Source organism: Amblyraja radiata, chromosome 11, assembly GCF_010909765.2.
Source record: "Amblyraja radiata isolate CabotCenter1 chromosome 11, sAmbRad1.1.pri, whole genome shotgun sequence".
NCBI lineage: Eukaryota > Metazoa > Chordata > Chondrichthyes > Rajiformes > Rajidae > Amblyraja > Amblyraja radiata.
The window spans coordinates 8,700,589-8,717,911 of record NC_045966.1 but is presented as its reverse complement, the minus strand read 5'-3'; positions in this window follow the sequence as shown (position 1 = coordinate 8,717,911).

Sequence of the window (17,323 nt, the reverse complement as noted above, 5' to 3'; positions counted from 1 at the left end):
TACTATTTGTGTCTATCGTCAGTGTAACCCAGCATCTGCAGTTCCTTCCTGCAAATTGCCCAACGCATCACCTGTTCCTCGCTCCCCTCCATTGAGTCTGTCCAAAGCAAGCGTTGTCTGCGGAGGGAGCTCAGCATCGCCAAGGACTGCTCTCACCCCAACCATGGACTGCTTACCCTCCTACCATCCGGGAGGCGCTACAGGTCTCTCCGTTGCCAGGAACAGCTTCTTCCCTGCGGCTGTCACACTACTCAACAATGTACCTCGGTGACTGCCAATCACCCCCCCCCCCCGGAGACACTCCTCCCACAGGAAAAAAGAAGTCTATGACTGTATGCATGTAAATAGATTTATTTATTGAAATCATATTCTATGTCGCTCTTCCAGCGAGATGCTAACTGCATTTCATTGTCTCTGTACTGTACACTGACAATGACAATGAAAGTTGAATCTGAATCTGAAATCTATTAGGACCACAGGTGCTGTCTGTGTGGAGTTCGCATGTTATCCACGTGACCGCGCGGGCTTCCTCTGGGTGCCTAGTTTCCTCCCACATCCCAAAGGCACATGGGTTTGCAAGTTAATTGGTCACTGTAAATTGCCCCTAGTGTGTAGGGAGTGGATGTGAAATTACGATGACATTGAACTAGTGTGTATGGGTGATCGATGGTCAGTGTGGACCTGGTGAGCTGGGGGGCCTGTTTGCATGTTGCATCTCTCAACTAAACATCAGTACACTTGTGCATAAAAAACCCTTGATGATTGAATAGTCAGATGAAAGCAATCAGCCTTATACATTAACATGAGTAAAAGTCAATTTGGTAAAGGTCTCAGAGGATGTTACATCGATCAGCTGTTGAAGGACAAAAATATTCCTAATGTATTTTCTCAGTAACGTGATTAACAAAACGATAAGAGTTGCTGCCTTACAGCACCAGAGACCCGGAACCGATCCTGACTACGGGTGCGGTCTGTATGGAGTTTGTGCGTTCTCCCTGTGACCATGTGGCTTTTCTTCAGGTTCTTCGGTTTCCTTCCACACTCCAAAGATGTACAGGTTTGTAGATTAATTGGCTTGGTACAATTGTAAATTGTCCCTAGTGTGTGTTGGATAGTGTAAGTGGTCGTTGCGACCAAAGGGCCTGTTTCCGTTCTGTATCTCTAAACTCTAAAGGAAAGTCTAAGGAATACAACCCACTCATTGTATAAATGTAAAAAGCACAAAGACCTTTCTCAAGATAAGGCATGATACAAGTGCAAGCACTGTCCTGTAAACCAATTTACTTCCAAGAAATTGCTTAATCACCAACTAACCACCTTGAGCACACGGTGTACCAGAAAAACAAAACGGATTCACAGTGTTTACTGTAGTTTGTTCCAATGTATGGGAAATCACAGGGATATTCCTACTGTCCGAAACAACAAGGTATTATTGCACATAAATATCGCAAACACAATGCATGTAGGTAATATGTTTTCATATTTTTAATATGTTGTTATAGCTCGGTTTCATGGCCCATCCCTATTTTTTGGAAAGATTTTCTTTATGGACAACCCAACCCATCAGCTTCACCCTTGTGATCGCAATCATGTCACAACATGATACATTCCCACTGAATTTGCTTCGCTGTTCTAGGTATTGATGGAAGAATGAGGTTGGCACAGTTGTGGAGCAGTTAGTGCGACTGCCTCTACGTAGTCCCAGTGCTCCGGGTTTGATCCTGACCTGTGTAGGGTTTGCATGTTGCCCCTGTGTCTGCAGAGCTTTAGACCATCAGTGGTTTCCTTCCACATCGCAAATAAACCAAGTAACCAACAAATCTGCGCATCTTTGGAATGTGGGAGAACGTACAAACTCCATACAGACAGCACCCGTGGTCAGGATCGAACCAGGATCTGTGGTGCTGTAAGGCAGCAACTCTACCAATGCGCCACCGTGCCGCCCAGATTGATGGGGTTGTTCTGTTGGAAGCTGGCATAATACATCAGATGCACTAAATGACCTGCCTGTGACTCACAAGAGGTCGACAGGTTAATAGCTGGTCAGACATTGAAGTGATCCCTTATTCATAATAGAAAGATAGGTCAGAGCAGTAACATGTTAGCAGAGAAAATATTTATTTGAAGTTGTCAGGCAGTTTACAAAGCGTCACATTAAGCAAATCATCCATCAAGTGAAAGTCTTCTGGTGATTTGGAGCAAAATAGTTCAGGTAATGGACATACAGGTAAAGTAGCAGGTACAAAGTGCATATCATGTCAACATAATAATCAGCACGAAATCACACCCTCCAAATATTTCCTGGTTTCACCTGCATGAAAGAGGGGGAATTGTTTATTTTTTCCTTTAGTAATTAAACTTCAGTCTCCAGAAGACTGTTATTGTATTTGCATGATAAATGTGAATCAAACCACTATTTTAATTACTTTATCTCAACCTATGAAACTGCACACAATCTGAGAAATTAAAGGTGTAACAGCGTTTGATTCTCAAATTGAAATTGTTTGCAATCAGGTGCTCTCTCATCCTTAATAACTGGTACTGATTATCCATAATAAGAGTTTTTCTTCGTAAGAAATGGATGCATGTTACTGCCTTGATTTGATTAAATTGAGTTTAATTTTATTCCACTGTAGATTGAAGATAAAATTCCGATTTGGACACTAAAATGAGTTCAGTTTATTGTCTCGTGCATCAAAGTGCATTGAGAAGCTTTTGTGAAAAGCTTTCAGTCAGCTGAAAGATTATACATGATTACAGTCGAGCCATCCACAGTGTACATATACATGGAACGGAATAAGGTTTATTGCAAAATAAAGTCCAGTAAAGTCTTTTACAAAGTGGTACAAAGTGGCTCAGGACTGCACTCTAATTGGTGATAGGATGATTGTATTGTATTGTTGTATTGTATTGTATTGTATTCAAATTTATTGTCATTGTCTCAGTTAGAGACAACGAAATGAATTTCCCTTACAGGCAGTATCATAAAAATAAAAAAATGATTAAGTTAAGGGCCTGACCCACGAGCATGCGACTCCATGCGGCAAGCGCTACCTAAGCGACTCCATGCAGCAAGCGCTACCTAACGTGGTCGCTTGAGCCGTACGGCCTCGCGGGGCCGGTCCCACTTCGATCGCCGGAGCCGTATGGAGTTGTGCGGAGCTGGTCCCGACATCGTGCGGGGCTCCGAAAAACTGACCGCCTTCAAAAATTCCGCGCGGCAACGGCCTGCCGGCCCGCAGCCGCCTCGTCGCCGTACGTCACGCGCGAACTTCCCGCGGACTTCGCTCGCACTTCATGTCACTCACTCGACCTCCGCGCGGCCCCCGCTTCTGGTTAGGTAGCGCTTGCCGCATGGAGTCGCTTAGGTCACGCTTGCCGCATGGAGTCGCATGCTCGTGGGACAGGCCCTTTACCCGATAGCAGCTGGTAAGAAGCTTTCCCTGAATCTGGAGTTCTGCTTTTTCACACATCTATACTTCTTGCCTGATGGGAGAGGTGAGAAGAGGGAATAACAAACAGGGTGAGACTTGTCCTTGATATTACTACTGGCCTTGCCGAGGCAACGTGAAGTGTAGATGGTGTCAATGGATGGGAGCTTAGAGGGATATAGGACATAGGTGAGCAAATGTGACTCGCTTAGATGGAACATCTTGGTTGGCATGAGTTGGGCCGAAGGGCCACTCTCCGTGCTGTATGACTCTCTGACTCCAAATTACGAGATAGGATATGTACAATAAATGGTAGGGCACCAAAGAGTAGTGATGAGCAGAGGGAGCTTGAGTTTCAAGTCCACAGTTCCCTCTGTGGTTATTACAGTCAGATCACTCGCCTTTCTTGCATGTAGTCTAGACTGGAGTGTGCTTCAGATCCCATGGCATGTCGTCCTTTTCTCCAACAAGAACAATAAGGGTGAGGACCTGGGGTTACTGTGCTTTCCCTATCAACCTTCTGTTCCTTAGCTCAATGGATTTCTGCTGAACCTCAGCTTCCAGGTGCCCGGAGAGTTGTTCCCTTTCCCATCCGCTTCCAATCCAGGAACACGCTCCTTTGGCTCTTGGATCTCCTGGTCATTCTTCTAGACCCAGTTCTGTTCTTCTCAGTGTAGTCAAGAGTGTCTTCGCAGGAGCAGATTACAGTAGACCAGCCCAGCCTGTATGCTGTGGATACTCTGCAGCTTCTGTTGAGAAACAGAGTGCACATTAGATAATCGTGTTTTATACAATGCCATTTTACATAGTTACTGGGCATTGACAATTGTATACAAATAAATACATTTTATTGTGGTGTATAAAATCATGAGAGAAATAGATCGGTTAATAGGAATCTGAGGGGTAACTTTTTCACACAAAGGGTGGTGGATGTATGGAACAAGCTGCCAGAGGAAGTAGTTGAGGGCAGTGACGGAAATAGTTATCAAAATATGGAGGGGACCAGGGGACAGAATTTCTTGGCGGCCGCGCGCACATGCGCACACTCACACGCAAGGTTTTGGAGGCTTCTTCCGTGGGCCCTGTGAATGGTAATTTCAGCTCAATCCAGCGCTAAGTGCAGCTCAACTCTGCCTGTTTTGCCGGGTTAACCTACAGCTCTGCCTGGACTGGCGGAATACCAGTCTGGAGCCGTGGAGCTAGTGCTGCTTCTCCGCACTGGCTGTAAGCCTGGGCCATATTTCCCGTAAGTCCAGGCAGGGACAGACAGAGTTGAGCTGGGTTTAGCGCTGCTTCTCTGCGCTGGCTGTGGGCCTGGGGGCACCGCGCCCGTCTGACTCCCGATGTCTCTGCCCACCCCCGGGCGTGGGGGGACACTCGGGTGGAGACAGGGATGGTCCAGTGGAGATTGCTGCGCTGGAGGTCTGGGATCAACCCTGGCTGCGGATGAGGCACAGGTCTGTGTCCAGCAAAGATCATATAGTGGAGATCCTAGCTTTGGTGTCCAGGACCAAAGATTATAGGGCTGCCGTTGTGACCCTATGACCTGGGCACGTCTCCGTCCTCCAATCACCGTGCTCTATCCTCAGTCCCACCCTCCCCCCCCCTCCACTTCTGCCTCTGACCGACACCTCCCTCCTCCAATCATCGCACTTAATCATCATGTTCCGCCCCCATTGCCTGCTGACCGACGTCTCTCTCGTCCAATCGGCGCCTTCGATCAGCAGTCCCACCCCCAGCCTCGCGGAAAGCGGAGATTTCGCCGGGTTTTAAAGTCCGGATTACAAAAAATTGGTGGGGACTGTCCCACCACCTCTCAAAACAGGGGGGGAGGGGCACGTCCCCCCTGCCCCCCCCCAGGAGCTCCGCCACTGGTTGAGGCAAGGGCTATCGCAGCATTTAAGAAACATTTAGACAGATATGTGGATGAGACAGGTTTAGAGGGATATGGGCCAAACGCATGGACTAATGTTGATGAGACATGTTGGTCGGTGTGGGCAAGTTTGGCCGAAGGGCCCTATGCTGCACTATATGACTCTAATACATTTTGTTATCTGTTGGACTAAGCCTTTCAGATTGGAATACGCTGACAATTTCTAATGATTCAAATCCATTTATATCTAGTAATGGCTTGGAATTCCTCATTCATTTTTCCCCCCAAATATATTACATTTTCGTGTTCAAGAAGGAACTGCAGATGCTGGAAAATCGAAGGTACACAAAAATGCTGGAGAAACTCAGCGGATGCAACAACATCTATGGAGCGAATGAAATAAGCAACGTTTCGGGCCGAAACCCTTCTTCAGACTGATGTACTTCTATGTGCTTCCACCCCATTGTGAACATTGGGCTTTGTCTATGGAACTGATGCGCTACAACGTTGTGAACTATATTCTGCACTCTGGATCTTCTCCTTTGCTCTATCTATTGTACTTGAGTTTGACCTGATTCTATCCATGTATTTCTGGTTGGTTAGAATGCAAAACAGAACTTTTCACTGCACCTTGGAACATGTGACAATAATAAACCTAAACGTGCAAACTCCACACAGACAGCACCCAAAGTCAGGATTGAACCTGGGTCTCTGGCGCTGTAAAACAGTGGCTCTACAAGCTGTGCCATGCTGTGTTTAGTTTAGTTTAGAGATACAGTGGGGAAACAGGCCCTTCGACCAACCAAGTCTGCACCGACCAGCGATCCCCGCACATCAACATTCTCCTACACACACTAGGGACAATTTACAACTTCACCAAAGCCAATTAACCTACAAACCTGCACGTCTTTGGAGTGTGGGAGGAAACCGAAGATCTCACGCGGTCACAGGGAGACTGTACAAACTCCGTACAGACAGCACCCGTAGTCGGGATCGAACCCGGGTCTCTGGCGCTGCACGCGCAGTAAGGCAGCAACTTTACCGCTGCGCGACCATGCTGCCCTAATCCTCACTGAGTTTATTTTGTTTAAGTCTCTAGATTGCCAATTCGTAAAACATAAATGTTACGTACTATTTTTTCTTGGCCAGGTGAGCCTGACTCATCAACAGCACCAGCCACTGAGTCAGAAACCCTGGCTTTAAGTCACACAACATGAGTTGCCTATGCCAATCAACAAGTGTGCACAATACCAGGTAAACATGCTTTGGAAACTCCTGGCACAACACACTTACTAAAGATGAGGCAGCATGTGGATAAAGCACAAATGAGTCACAGACTCATACAGCATGGAGGACAAAGGGAAGGGTGAAGCAGGGGCTGGTAGTCCATAGATGGAACCAGGAGAGGAGGGATATTATGAACAGTTGGAACCAGGTGAGAGAGGGCGAGGGCTGGAGCTTGCAGGCAGTGGTGGGTGACTCATAGAGGCAGATAAGGAGAAGGAAAGAGATAGATGGAGCCCATCAGGAAAACGCACACCTCCAGATTCAAGGACAGTTTCTTCCCAGCTGTTGTCAGGCAAATGAATCATTCTACCACAACCAGAGAGCAGTGCTGGGTACACAAAAATGCTGGAGAAACTCAGCGGGTGCAGCAGCATCTATGGAGCGAAGGAAATAGGCAACATTTCGGGCCGAAACCCTTCTTCAGACTCAGGTTTCGGCCAGAAATGTTGCCTATTTCCTTCGCTCCATAGATGCTGCTGCACCCGCTGAGTTTCTACAGCATTTTTGTGTACCTTCGATTTTGCAGCATCTGCAGTTCCTTCTTAAACAAAGAGCAGTGCTGAACTACTATCTACCTCCTTGGTGACCCTCGGACTATCCTTGATTGGACTTTGCTGGCTTTACCTTGCACTAAACGTTATTCCCTGTTCATGTATCTATACAACTGTAATCACGTATTGTCCTTCTGCTGACTGGCTAGCACGCCACAAAAGGTTTTCACTGTACCTCGCTACACGTGACAATGAACGAAACCCAGCGGTGGGAGTGGAAACCACAGATAAAGGCATAAGTTGGAAGGGTGATAAGTGGCGACACAAGAGGCTGCAGAAAGTGAATCAGATAAGCTTGGAAAACAATAAGTGGTACCAGATAAAGAAAATATGCTGGTTAGGTGGCACCTGTTAGGAAAAGGGGTAAGAGACCCAAGTTAGTATGTGTGTGGGTGATCGAACGGTCTCGACCCAAAAAGTCACCTATTCCTTTTCTCCAAAAAAAGCTACATGACCTACATGACTCCAGAATTTTGTGTCTACCTTAGGCGATAGACAGATGGAACTGGGTGGGGGAGGGGAATGAGACTGGATGGCTGGGGACGGCTTCGATGAGAGTGGGTGACAGACCTAGAGGGATCAAAAGGAGTGAGAGAGGAACACTGATGGATGGGTTAGAGAAAAGGGCGAAGTGCTGGATTAACTCAGTGGGACAGGCAGCATTTAAGAAGAACATGAATAGGTGATGTTTTGGGTCAGGAACCTTCTTCAGACTGCTTCAAATCTGAAGAAGTGTCTTGACCTGAAATGTCACCCATCCATGTCACCCAAAGGTTTTCTTGCGTACTCTGCAGCCACATCCCAATTCTTTCTGAATTACATCAAAGAACGCCTGTGGAAAGCAGTAGAGAGCGGAGGTGGAAAGGTGGGATCCCATTGCAGCAGAGATGATGATGGATGGTGTGCGGGATTACAGAGGCTGCGGAGGGGAAAGATGAGGACCAAGGGAGGTTTCTCGATTTCTTTTCTGGTGGCAGAATGGAAGTTGGGGAAATGGAGGAAATGCAAGTGAAGCCTCCATCAACCGGCTAAGAGGGCAGCACAGTGGCGCAATGGTAGAGTCATTGCCTTACAGCGCCAGAGACCCGGGTTCGATCCCGACCACAGGTGCTGTCTGTACGGAGTTTGTATGTTCCGCGTGGGTTTTCTCCGAGATCATCGGTTTCCTCCCACACTCCAAAGACGTACAGGTGTGAAGGTTAATCGGCTTGGTATAAATGTAAAAACATTCTCCTGTGTGTATGTGTGAGTGTGTATGTAGGATAGTGTAAGTGTGCCTGGTCTGCTAGACGGTACGGACTCAGTGGGCCGAAGGGCCTGCTACTGCACTGTATCTCTAAACTAAACCACAACAAAGGGGAAGCCACATTTTCTATAAAAGGACATTTTAGATGCTCTGAAATAAAATGTCTCATTTTGAGAACGGATATGGAGGAGACTAATCGAAAGGGATGGCGCCCTTTTAAGGGGCAAGTGGTGAATGTGTGTCGTCAAGATAAATGATGGTAGTTGGGTGGTCTGCTGAGATGGAGACAGAGAGATCTAGAAAAGGGGGAAGAGTTGTCAAAAATGGTTCAAATGAATTTCTGTGCAGGGCGGAAGTTTGTATTGAAGGTTATCAAATTGAGAAGTTCCACATAAGTGCACAAGACAACATTGCAGCATTCTTTGATGCAATTTAGAAATAAATTGTGGTGTCAGTATGCAAGAAAACTTATTTGTTGTTGAAGCGATCTTGTTTGCACAGAGTCTGTTGCTTCACCTGATTACATTTAATTAACTTGTGGCAATAGCTGCAAAGAAATTTGGAATAATCTGAAGCAATAAATATAATTTATTTCCAAATGTTGATGAATTCTATTTGGAGGATACAAGCTTATTACCAGAAGACCTGTCATGTGGTCGGCAGCAGTCTGCTCGTTTTTTCATTCTTTTTGTTATTTTTAGTGTTGTTAAAAATTTGTTTTAATGTTCTTCGGTTTGTTTTATGTGGGGGAGGGGGGAGGGGGGAGGGGATCGGGGAAACTTTTTTTCAAATTTTTACCTTGCCGGAGATGTGATTAATTTTCGGATCACATTCTCCGGCGCGCTCTGCGGCCTTCCATTGATGGAGGTGGAAGCCCCCTCAGACTGACTTTGAGCCCTATTGCGGGGCACGGACTTAACATCGGAGCTGATCCCTTGCCTGGGATCGCTCCTACCGCGACCACTGCGGACTTACCATCAAGAGCTCGCAGTCTCGGGAGAGGCTAGTCGGGAGCTCCTACGTCGCAGAAAGTTCGACCAGCCCCGACGCGAGGTCCGATCGCCCGGCGCAGGGGAGCTGACATCCCCCCCAATGCAGGAGCTGATCGCCTCGACACGGAGGGCCCGAACACCACCGCCTACGGGAGTCAAAATCGTCCCGTCAACGGGGGCTCGAGGCCCCCAACCGAGGAAGAACTAAGGGAAGGGACAAACTTTATTTCGCCTTCCATCACAGTGAGGAATGTGTAGGAGTCACTGTGGTGGATGTTCATGTTAAAATGTGGTTTTGAGTGATCTGTTGCTTTTAATTGTATGACTGACCTGGCAAATGAAATTCCTCGTATATTGTAAAACATACTTGGCGAATAAAGTGCGAATCTGATTTGAATTAAGCTTACAAGCAATTTTAATTTATACATAAAGGATTACATAGAAATATCGAAAATTGGTGCCGGAGGAGGCCATTTGGTCCTCGTGCATGCACCGCCATTCATTGTGATCATAGCTGATCATCCACAATCAGTATCCCGTGCCTGCCTTTTCCCCATATGCCTTGATTCCACTAGCCCCTAGAGCTCTGTCTAACTCTCTATTAAATTCATCCAGTGAATTGGCCCCCCCTGCCTTCTGTGGCAGAGAATTCCACAAATTCACAACTCTCTGGGTGAAAACGTTTTATCTCATCTCAATTTTAAATGGCCTCCCCTTTATTCTTAGACTGTGGCCCCCTGGTTCTGGACTCCCCCAACATTGGGAACATTTTTCCGGCATCTAGCTTGTCCAGTCCTTTTATAATTGTGTATGCTTCTATGAGACGCCCTCTCATCCTTCTAAATTCCAGTGAATACAAGTCCTGTCTTTCCAATCTTTCCTCATATGACAGTCCCGCCATCCCGGGGATTAACTACATGAACTACGCTACACTGCCTCAATAGCAAGGATGTCCTTCCTCAAATTAGGAGACCAAAACGGCACACAATACTCCAGCTGTGGTCTCACCAGGGCCCTGTACAACTGCAGACGGACCTCCTCACACTTGTACTCCTGTAGTGGGTGGTTATGGTGGCACAGCGGTAGAGTTGGTGCCTTACAGCAAACTGCAGCGTCAGAGACCCGGGTTCGATCCCGACTACGGGTGCTGTCTGTATGGAGTTTGTACGTTCTCCCCGTGGATTTTCTCCGAGATCTTTGGTTTCCTCCCACACCCCAAAGACGTACAGGTTTGTAGGTAAATTGGCTTGATTAATTGACTTGATAAAAATGTTTTAAAAAATTTGTCCGAGTTGGCGATATGCAGAGTACTGCCCTGCCGACTACAAAATTCAGAAGGTTCAGAAGGTACTCAAATCCTCTCGTTATGAAGGCCAACATGCCATTAGCTTTATTCACTGCCTGTTGTACCTGCATGTTTACTTTCAGTGGTACACAAAAATGCTGGAGAAACTCAGCGGGTGCAGCAGCATCTATGGAGCGAAGGAAATAGGTGACGTTTCGGGCCGAAACCCTTCTTCAGCCCGAAACGTCACCTATTTCCTTCGCTCCATAGATGCTGCTGCACCCGCTGAGTTTCTCCAGCATTTTTGTGTACCTTCGATTTTCCAGCATCTGCAGTTCCTTCTTGAACACATGTTTACTTTCAGTGACTGGTGTACAAGGACACCCAGGTCTCATCGCGCTTCCCTTTCGCCTTGTTCCTAATCCGTTGATAAAGGTTCACTCTTTAATAAACAGACAACTCACAAAAAGGTCAGGTAGACCAATTCAAACGTTACTAATTATCGGCCGATGGAAGTGGCGAGGATACCAGCCAAGTAAGCAGCACAGACACTTGATTCTCCTCATGTCACCACTTCAATGAACAAAGAATTACATGGTATTTTATACTGTGTTTTTGTCAGCTAAGCACACTCCAAACATGTCAGTCATGTTCAGAGGTACAGCCAATACACATTACCACATGATGCGTCTGAGTTTATATCTTGTCAATCAGCAGTCGCATATCAAAGGCATCCGATCAGTTGGTACTTTCAAGACATAGAAACATAGAAAATAGGTGCAGGAGTAGGCCATTCGGCCCTTCAAGCCTGCACTGCCATTCAATATGATCATGGCTGATCATCCAAGACAAGACATTTCAAAGGCATCGGTCATTGTCTCAAGATGTTTAGACAAAATGTCTCAATATACCTCACTGGGATAGGTCTGGGCTTCTCCCTCTCATCAGTAGGTAGACGCATTTCAAAGGCATCAGTCATTGTCTCAATACTCAGCAACCTGAGGCAAGCCCAGGCTTGTCACTCTCTCCCTTATCAATCCACTGATAAAGGCCTGCTTGAAATGAAATACAAGCTATCCCCTAGTCCAGGATTCCATTATATATATTTAAAAGCATTTAACCTTTTCACTGACACCATTGAAATAATAATCTGCCTCCTTGTTCTTGCCGCCAACGTGGATAACCTCACATTTATCTACATAAAAACTGCATCTGCCATGCATCTGCCCACTCACTTAACCTGCCCACTAAGTCACCCTGCAACCTCCTAGCTTCCTGTTTGCAGTTCACACTGCCACCCAGCTTTGTGTCATCTGCAAATTTGCTAGTGTTACTTTTAATCCCATCATCTAAATCATTAATATATATTGTAAATAGTTGCAGCCCCAGTTCCATCAGTTTACCCAATTCTATTTCTCGCCTAATGCAAATTTATTTCAGTTCCTCTGTCTCCCTAGATCCTCTGTCCTTCAATTCAATTCAATTCAACTTCATTGTTATTGCACAAATATGAGTACAGGTACAACAAAATGCAGTTTAGCGTCTGGTCAGAGTGCAAGATAGTAGAAATAAAAATACTGGTTAAACAATGTGTGCACTGTGGATAAGTTAAACTGGTACATAGGCAAATAAATGTATACAGATGGGAGAGTATAAAAGATAGCTAGCGTCGGGACTGTGAGTTCAGCAGTGTAATGGTGTTATTGAAAAAGCTGTTCCTCAGCCTGCTGGTGCGAGACCTGAGGCTCCTGTACCGCCTCCCTGATGGGAGGAGGGCAAATAGTCCATGGTTAGGGTGAGAGGGGTCCTTGATGATTTTCCCGGCCCGTCTCAGACACCGTTTGCGGTGGAGGGCATCCATGGCAGGGAGCGGGGCACCGATGATGTGCTGAGCGGTTTTCACCACCCGTTGCAGTGCCTTCCTATCAGCTGTGGTGCAGCTGCTGTACCACACCGTGAAGCAGGTGGTCAGGATGCTTTCGATGGTACAGCGGTAGAAGTTGGACAGGATCTGGGGGGACAGGTGAGCTTTCTTAAGCCTCCTCAGAAAGTAGAGGCGCTGCTGCGCCTTTTTGATCCGTTTGGTGGTATTGAGGGACCAGGACAGATCCTCTGAGATGTGTACCCCGAGGAATTTGTAGTTGGAGACGCGCTCCACCTCAGTCCCGTTTATGTGGATGAGGGTATGTCTGCCACCTCTGGTCTTCCTGAAGTCTACGATGATTTCCTTCGTCTTCTTTGAGTTGAGGACGAGGTTATTATTGGTACACCAGGCTGCCAGATTCTGGACCTTCTCCCTATAGGCTGATTCGTTGTTGTCCCTGATCAGTCCTACCACCGTGGTGTCATCAGTAAATTTTATGATGGCGTTGGAGCTATACTTAGGGATGCAGTCATGGGTGAAGAGGGAGTAGAGGAGAGGGCTGAGTGTCAGAGTGGAGGAGGTAAGGTTGTTGATCCTAACAGACTGGGGTCTGTTGGTGAGGAAATCCAGTGTCCAATTGCAGAGGGAGGTGTTGATGCCAAGTCCGCTGAGTTTGGTGATCAAGCTGGTGGGGATGACAGTATTAAATGCGGAGCTGAAGTCGATGAACAACAACCTGATGTAGGAGTTGTTATTGTCCAGGTGGGTCAGGGCAGAGTGAAGAGCCGCAGATATGGCATCCTCTGTAGACCTGTTGGGCCGGTAGGCAAACTGATGGGGGTCTAGTGTGGGGGGGAGGCTGGCTTTGAGGTGAGCCAGGATCAGTGTCTCAAAGCACTTCGCGATGACGGGGGAGAGTGCCACTGGGCGGAAGTCATTGAGACTCCCTGAAGCTGACTGTTTGGGCACTGGCATGATGGTTGTGGTCTTGAGGCAAGTAGGGACAACACCCTGGGCCAGTGACAGATTGAAAATGTCAGTGAAGACCTGGGATAGTTGTCCAGCACATGCCCTGAGCACACGCCCGGAGATGCCATCGGGGCCGGCAGCTTTGTGCTCATTCACTTTGCTCAGTCGCCTTGTACAGCAGAGGTGGAGAGACTGAGGGGCTGTTCATTCGGGGATGGGGCAGCTTTGATGGCAGGTGTTTTGTTGTCCCGATCAAAGCGAGCATAGAAATAGTTTAGCTCGTCAGGAAGGGAGGCATTGTCTGGGGGGGGGGGGGGGGTTCTTAACTTTATTGTAGGCGGCAATGGACTTGATGCCTTGCCACATGCGTCTGGGGTCGGAGTTGTTTTGAAAATACTCCTCGATCTGCCATTTGTATTTGAGTTTTGCGCTCCTGATTCCCTTTTTCAGGTTGGCCCTGGATGAGCTGTATCCTTCAGCGTCGCCGGATCTAAAAGCGGCATCGCGAGCCTTCAGCAAGTCCTCTAGTACATCTGGGAGATTGTTTGTGTGTTCCTGAGTGAAGACAGAACCAAAGTACCTGTTCAACTCTTCCGCCATTTCCTTGTTCCCCATAATAATTTCACCTGTTTCTGACTTCAAGGGACCCACATTTGTCTTTACTAATCTTTTTCTCTTAACATACCTAAAGAAGCTTTTACTATCCTTTATATTCTTGACCAGCTTATCTTTTTACTTCATCTTTTCAACCCATATTGCCTTATTTGTTACGTTCTGTTGTCTTCTGACTTCCCGCTACTCTTTGATGTGTTAGAAACACCCTTTCTTTCAGTTTTATTCTATCCCTAACTTCCCTTGTCAGCCACGGTTGCCTCTTACTCCCCTTAGAATCTTTCTTCCTCTTTGGAATGAAATGATCCTGCATCTTCTGGATTATGCCCAGAAAGTTCTGCCATTGCTGTTCCACTGTCATCCTGCTAGGATCCTTTTCCAGTCGACCTTGGCCAACTCCTCTCTCATGCCTCATAGTCCCCTTTGTTCATCAGCAACACTGATACTTCTGATTTAACCTTCTCCCACTCAAATTGCAGATTAAAACTTATCATGTTATGGTCACTACCTCCTAGCGGTTCCTTTACCTTGAGTTCCCTTATTAAATCTGGTTCATTAGACAACACTAAATCCAGAATTGCCTTCTCTCTGCTAAGTTCCAGTACAAGCTGCTCTAAGAATCCATCTCATAGGCACTCAACAAACTCCCTTTCTTGGGGTCCAGAACCAACCTGATTTTCACAGTCTACCTGCATATTGAAATCTCCCATAACCACAGTGGCATTACCTTTTTTACATGCCAGTTTTAACTCCTGCTGCAACTTGCACCCTGTAATTAATGCAATTAGAGACTGCCATTGAAGTAGATAACACACACCCATGTACCTGGTACAAAATGTACGTGAAGTTAAATGGGATATAAGGATATTTGAATTACCTAAACATCAAAAATAATTACAGAAAAGGGAGAGAGGTGTCAGAAATGGTTCAAGTAAAATTGTACATTATTATAATGTTTAAGAAACAATTAGACAGGTACACATTAGAAGGAATTGCAGCTGCTGGTATACACCAAACACAGACACAAAAAGCTGGAGTAACTCAGACCCAGGATCGATGGAGAGAAGGTATAGGGAGGTTTCACGGCAGTCGGGTCCCGACCCATGACCCGTACTGTTGCTACGCTACTCCAAATGGATTACACGCGATGTACTGCAGGTAGGCACTTACCATTGTTTCCAACGTAGCGAAACGTTAAAACCCGCCGAAAATGTAAATTTTTGTGCTGCAAATAATTATGGAAATCGGGATAAGCATGTGAGAGATTTAGCCTACTTCAGAATTCCAAAAGTGAGGAGAAATGACGGTAGATAGAAGTGAGAGCTGAAGGGACAACAACAGACAAGAGTGCTTGGCGAACATTGGCTGTTTGCTCACTGCATTTCATCAACTAAGGCATTATTTGTGTTTTTTCTTGATTTCTTTGGCATCTAAAAAGTTTCAGAAGTGATAAATCTGGCTGTAAATTTTTTAAATCGCCCATGGTTCTCAAGTGGGTTTTTACATATAAAATGAAAACGCATCTGAAGAAAAATCTACAGCCAGATTGATCACTTCTGAGAATTCTTAGATACCAAAGGAATCAAGAAAAAACACAAATAATGCTTTACTGTTGATGAAGTGCAGTGAGCAAACGCGATAATTCCCAATTCGGAGTGGCGGCGCGGCCCTGGCTGCAGCGGCTCGCCGGCAGTCCCGTTTGTTTGTGTTTTTTGTGTTGTTTATTTTGTTTTGGTTAGTCTAGTTTTTGGTTTTTAGTTTGTGTTTTGGGGGGGTGGGGGGTTGAAACAGGGTTTGCAGTCTCTCCCTGCGGGGCAATGCGACTTTTTTGTCGTATTCCCCTTCTCTGTCTCCGTCTGCGCTGAGGCCTAATGGAGCTGATGACCTCGAGGCTCCGGAGGCAGAGCCCGTCAGGACTCGCCCTGAGCTCGCTCCCATGAGGGCGGTCCGGCTCAAGGCTGGAACAGTGCTCCCGTGAGAGGCTGTGACGCTCTCGTGAGGACGGCCAGCCCGAGGGTGGAACGAGGCTCCCGTCGGAGCGGCCGAGCTCGGTGAGGTGCGGCGCTCGCAGCCCGAGGGAGGTTCGGCGTCCATGTCGGGGCGGCCCGGCCCGAGGGAGAAGCGACGCCCAAGTCGGGGCGGCCCGGCCGGAGGGAGAAGCGACGCCCAAGTCGGGGCGGCCCTGCCCGGGGAAGAAGCGACGCCCAAGTCGGGGCGGCCCTGCCCGGGGAAGAAGCGACGCCCATGTCGGGGCGGCCCAGCCCGGGGAAGAAGCGACGCCCATGTCGGGGCGGCCCAGCCCGAGGGAGGTTCGGCGCCCATGTCGGGGGCGGCCCAGCCCGAGGCTGAAGACGGCACGATACTCACGTGAGGGTGGCTGGGACGGTGTTCTGGCGGTGGTGGCCTGAGTCCGGGGTTCGGCCACGGGCCAGCGGCTGCGTCTGCAGGACTGGTGGGCGGCAGCTTCGACCACCCCGGGCCGCGGTGTTTGAGCCGCGGGACTGATTTATAACATCGCCCGGGGGGTATCGCCTCAGCGCAGAGGGAGAAGAGGAGGGAAGAGACTGCAGACCTAAGACTTTTGCCTCCATCACAGTGAGAAGATGCTGGGTGGACTCACTGTGGTGGATGTTAATATGTGTTTATTGTTGTTTTTTTTGTATTATATGTATGACTGCTGCAATTTCGTTCAAACTTCGGTCTGAATGACAATAAAGGCATATCTATCTAATATTTTCAATTACGATATCTGCACAGCCAATGTTTACCAAGCACTTTAGCTGCTGTTGTCCCTTCAGCTATCGCTTCTCTTTACCTTCATTTCACTTCATGTTTGGAATTCTAAAGTTGGGTACATGTCTCTCACACTTACCCCGACTTCCACAATTTTTTTCAGCATAAAAATTCAACATTTTGGCGGTTTTTAACAGGTAGGAAAGTACGCGTTTCTTGCATTAATAACATATACCGGAAGTGACGGATGTCCTCCAGATGGATTGAGCGGCTCCGTGCGTCAAGCCCTATGACCCAGTGACCTTACGTGCAACCCCCCCTATAGGTGACGTTTTGGGTCAAGACCCTTCTTCAGACTGAACAGGTTTAGAGGGATATGGACCAAATGCTTGCAGGTTAATGGGACATGTTGTCCGGTGTGGGCAAGTTAGGTCGAAGGGCCTGTTTCCACACTGTAAGATTCTATGAGATTAAAAGACC